The sequence below is a fragment of the Capsicum annuum genome, chromosome 6, assembly GCF_002878395.1.
Source record: "Capsicum annuum cultivar UCD-10X-F1 chromosome 6, UCD10Xv1.1, whole genome shotgun sequence".
NCBI classification, from domain to species: domain Eukaryota; kingdom Viridiplantae; phylum Streptophyta; class Magnoliopsida; order Solanales; family Solanaceae; genus Capsicum; species Capsicum annuum.
The window spans coordinates 216,184,698-216,189,646 of record NC_061116.1 but is presented as its reverse complement, the minus strand read 5'-3'; the positions used below and the strand labels follow the sequence as shown (position 1 = coordinate 216,189,646).

General features: G+C 32.4%; 1 long non-coding RNA gene across 1 annotated transcript; it reads left to right on the top strand.

Moving 5' to 3' along the window:
• Nucleotides 1-846: 846 nt before the first annotated feature.
• LOC124899351 lies at nucleotides 847-1,344 on the top strand. The gene is made up of 2 exons (XR_007056797.1): nucleotides 847-971; nucleotides 1,077-1,344. It is a non-coding gene; the product is annotated as an uncharacterized LOC124899351 (long non-coding RNA).
• Nucleotides 1,345-4,949: the final 3,605 nt, after the last annotated feature.

The window sequence follows — 4,949 nt, the reverse complement described above, 5'->3', positions numbered from 1 at the left end:
AGAGATTTTGTGTCCTAATATGTTTATATATACATGTGAGTCAGATATGTATTTCTATAAATACATATGCAGATATATATGTATGCTTTTACTGTAAATACTCATGTAGATTTGTATGTCTATTTATTTTGTATATTTTTTGAATATGTATATATGATATAGATATTTGCCTTTTAAAAATAAAAGATAGAGATAGAAGAGTAAAAAAAAAATAGAAAAAAATAAAACAAAAAAAATTCACAAAAAAGAAGTGAAAAAGGAAAAAAAAAAAAAAGAAGAAAAAGAAATAGAAACTATAAATAAAAGTGTAAAAACAAAAGAGAAAGAAATTTTAAAAAGAAGAAGAAGAAAACGAAAAAAAATATGAGAAAGGAAAAAAAAAAGAATAAATAAATAAATGGAAAAGAAAAAAAAAGAGAAGTAGAAGAGATAAAATAAAGTGGAAAGAAAAAATGAAAAAGAAAAAGAAATTAAAATTTAAAAAAAAAAAGATAAAAAAAAATGAAAAACTAACAAGAAAAAATAGATAGAGATATAAAAGAATGATATTTCGAAATTTTGAAAATCATGGAAATAATAATCTTGATATTTGAGTTTGATTTGGAATAAGAATCTACTAATTTAAATAAGAGCAATTTATGAAAATTTAACTAAATGGGATAATTATTCTTTATTTAACTCAACTAATTTGAGTAAAACAAGGACAATAAATTTTGTTGTATATGTATTTGTATAGCAAAAGCTTACTTAAATACAAAATATAATTTGCTATTTTTTGTAATTATAAAACTGTTGCTATAAAAATTACAATTAAGACTTTATAGTTGATATTTCTGAAATTTTTCCTTTAGTAAATACACTGCACATTGTAATTCAAGTCCAAGTGACGGCAATTTTCTATAGAATGCTGAAAACTTTCATCAAATCTAAATGCTGAAGACAGTAGTGAGGATGATAAATAAAACCAGACAGTAAGTAATCAAGGGCACCAAACTAATCGTATTTAAGCTAACCTTATATTCTTTTTGTATTTATCTTATGATCTCATCCCACTTTCATTTCACCTTACTGTGCAGGTTTGCATATCTGACAGGCGTAGACCTAGAACATAGCAAAAGTCAAACTAGAGAGGCAAAGGGAGGGACTGGGTTCTGGAGAAGAAAGAATAGATGAGGAGCATTTTTTTTCAGTTCTTTACATTTTTTCTTTCAGTTCGAGATTTCTTTTTGATAGATCATGTAGTATGTATTTGCCCGTCTGGAGTTGATTACTGGTTGAGTACTTTAGTTTCTTGTACAGTAGAAATTGTATCATTAATCTTTCAAGAAGGGGGATTCATTGGCAGTTTGTTATTTTATTCCTTACTTTACTATCTATGGCAAAAGTCCCAAGCAGGGGCATGATAAACCAAATTAGGGGCAAATTTGATCTATACTCTTATTACTAAACTTTAAACAAATACCCTTTGTTGGATGGATTTCCTCAAACCAACCAAAATTATCCAATTTCAACTTAAATTACCCATTTAAACTGATCCTTTTTTAAATTCGACTTACTAAACAAAACAACTCATAACAAATTAAACCTTATATGGCTCGAAAAGAAAAAGTTGAAAAATCTGAAAATTGGATTGAAGGAATCTGGCTTGACGGTCTGTTATATGCCCTAAAGTTCGAGGAAGTACAAGAATATAGAAATAGCATCGATTTTTCACTTTTCAATCATGTCTTTAAATAATAATCATTGTCAGGATTACTTTGAATTCGATAACTTAAATTTCATCACAATATCTTGGAGTAAAGTACACCTGCAATGTGAGGTCAGGAAAATATCGGACGAATCAGTTGTAAAATCTAATGAATAAAATACTACTTACATGACATGCCTCTTGACTACTTTAATCCCAACTTTCTTATCTAATTGTCCTAAGAGCATTTGAACCCTAGGGAGACCTTTCATATGGAGAAATTGGTAATGTAATAATTAAATTTATAATGCACATTATTTCTTGTATTTGTATTTACCTCTTATCTCACGCCAAACGAAATATTTTTTTAGGTGTTTCGGAAGTTATAGAAAAACGTGCTTTGGAGACAGCACAAAAGTTTGATACTTTTGCAAGACTGTAACAACTTAATTCTCCCACTACCAAATCAATGTGCAATTTTTTACTTAATTCCCTCACTATCAGATCAAAGTACAATTTTTTACTTAATTTCCCTCACCATCAGATCAAAGTGCAGTTTTTTACTTAATTTTCCTCACTATCAGATCAAAGTGCAGTTTTTTACTTAATTTCTCTCACTATCAAATCAAAATGCTTTGTTTTCTTTGTTTGAGCTTAGTTTTAATTCACTAAACACTACACGTAAATTCTATATTTTACTAAGCACTTACAATGTTTTCCTACTAGTAGGTAGGCGTGCTTTGTTTTGTTATATGTGCCAGTAGTCGTAGTGCTTTGCTTGTAGTTGTTTAGTCTTGGGGTTTTGGTGATGTTTGTTATTTCGGATAGTTCAATTATAGTATTATTATTTTGTGGTAATCTGTTATTAGCTGTTGTTCTGCTACTGCCTACTGCTTCTTGTTCCTATATTATGTCTTTATCTAGATTGTTTTTCATCTTGAGTCGGGTGTCTATCGGCAACAACCTCCTTGCCTCACCTCCGAGTTAGTGGTAAGGACTGCCGATTGTATCAGACCCCACTGTGTGAGATTATATTGGGTATGTTGTTGTTAGTTAAACAAGTATATGTTTGCTTGTGTACCTTCTCTGCCTGTTGGTTAGTGAAATCATTCATCAGCTATGCGTAAGACTGTATCTGTCATAGTATTTGAACTTGTGCACCAACTTCCTAATTCCTTCAAAGTATGCTAATTATTTCTTTACATTGTACAAAAACAATGCAGAGCAGGATGGTGGAACACCATGTATTCCTTTTGTTTTTCTGCTCTATTCCCCTTTAGAGCTGATTATGTTTTCTTCAAGTCTTATTGAAGGATTTTCAGGGACATATTCAACAGCTATCTTGCTACTTGCTACTGGATGTAAGTAACAAGTGATGTACACTCTCGGCTTACAAATTGAGAAGACTGATGGAAAATTTATTTAACTTCTAAGCATGTAGGAACTTCAGTAACGTTGTAAGGAAATAGTTCTTTATTTCATGTTTTGATCCAATTCTGAATGTAAAAACAAGTAATGTACAGTCCGAGCTTACAAATTGAGAAGACTGGTTGAAAATTGATGCAACTTCTAAGCATGTGGGAGCTTCAGTAACTTTGTAAGGAAATAATTCTTTATTTCATGTTTTGATCAAATTCTGATCTTGCCCCTTTAGAGCTGATTATGTTTTCTTCTAGTCTTATTTAAGGAACCAGGAACATATTCAGTATCTGTCTTGCTACTGAATGTAAGAACAAGTGATGTACACTCTCAGCTTACAAATTGAGAAGAGTTAAACAATGAGCTGAACCTTGCTTTTTTGTGCTTGTTTTTATGTCACAACTTTCAACAGTTTGTGGCTATGATATGAAATTTAAGGGAAGCTACATGGGTTCCTTACACCGATGAGAAAAGACAAAGGATAACACTCAGGGCTGTTACTGCAGTTGATTATGCAGCAGTATCAAATACTTCCCAGAAGAAATGTCTAAGATGAATATTTCTATGTAACTAGGCTAGCCTAATCGAAATATTTGTTCTAGTTATATTTTAAATTTGATTAATGCCCAATCGAAATATTTGTTCTAGTTATATTTTAAATTTGATTAATGCCCAATAGGATCGGTTAGTAAAACAGTAGTAAATATGGATTCAGTAACTGTACATCTTTTTCTTGAAATTGGTTGACAAATTCCAATTTTGTCTTAATATAATATAGTTGGCAGTCTATTTCTTCTTCTTTTTTTTTTTTTTTTGGTAAATAAAGAATTTTATTTCACCAAGTAATATTTACAGAACTGGGCAGAGCTGACCAATTGCCTCTCAAGGAAACGTAAAATTAACAGAAAGATCAGCAGGACTCACGCTAAATGGAGTAGCTACTGTATACTTTTTAACAACAGAATAGCTATTCTAAGTACCTAATAGTACCAAAAAAGCAACTAGTCAAGGCATAGAATTTAGTTGCGTCAAGTGTGTAGTCCATTTCTTGTGCTGGCTTCCACGGATATGTATGTGCATAGCTATTTCCTTGCAGACTCTATCAGGCATGAAGCTTCCTTGCTGGAATCTGATTTGGTTTCTTTCTCTCCACATTATACTGATAATGATAGCAAATATTCAGCAAAGGATAGCACCTTTCCCTGATCTTCCCTTTGCCCATCTAATAATCCAGTCTACTTCTTGCTGCCAGTTCCCTATGTTTCTATGAATTCCCATCCATGTAAGTAATCTGCACCATAGACCCCTTGTAATTGGACAGTCAAAGTACAAGTGATCATGTGTTTCTATAGTATTACGACAGAATGCACAAGCCATATCAACATTAATCCCAAACTTTGCTAGTCGATCAACTGTAGCCAATCTTTTTAACAATGCAAGCCATAGGATGAAGTTGTGCCTCGGGTGGATGCTTGAGTGAAGTACTATGCTCTTCCAGGAAACTTTTGGCATATCAGGTAGCATGGCTAGGTACAACTTTTTGATGGAAAATCTGTCCTTCACAATCAGTTGACTTAGTCTTGCTTGACGATTACCTTGCAGTCCAGGTGCTAGTCCTTCACAATCAGTTGACTTAGTCTTGCTTGAAAATTACCTTGCAGTCCTGGTGCTAGCATGATAGCCTTCCTTGATTCGATCACTTTTCTCACAACCCACGTAGCATTACTTGGGATGCAACAATCCTCCATTGTAGCGTCTTTGATATAGTAGGCATGTACCCACCGTATCCACATACTGTCAATTTTTGTAGCTACGGCCCATAGTTGTTTTGCAACAGCTGCTT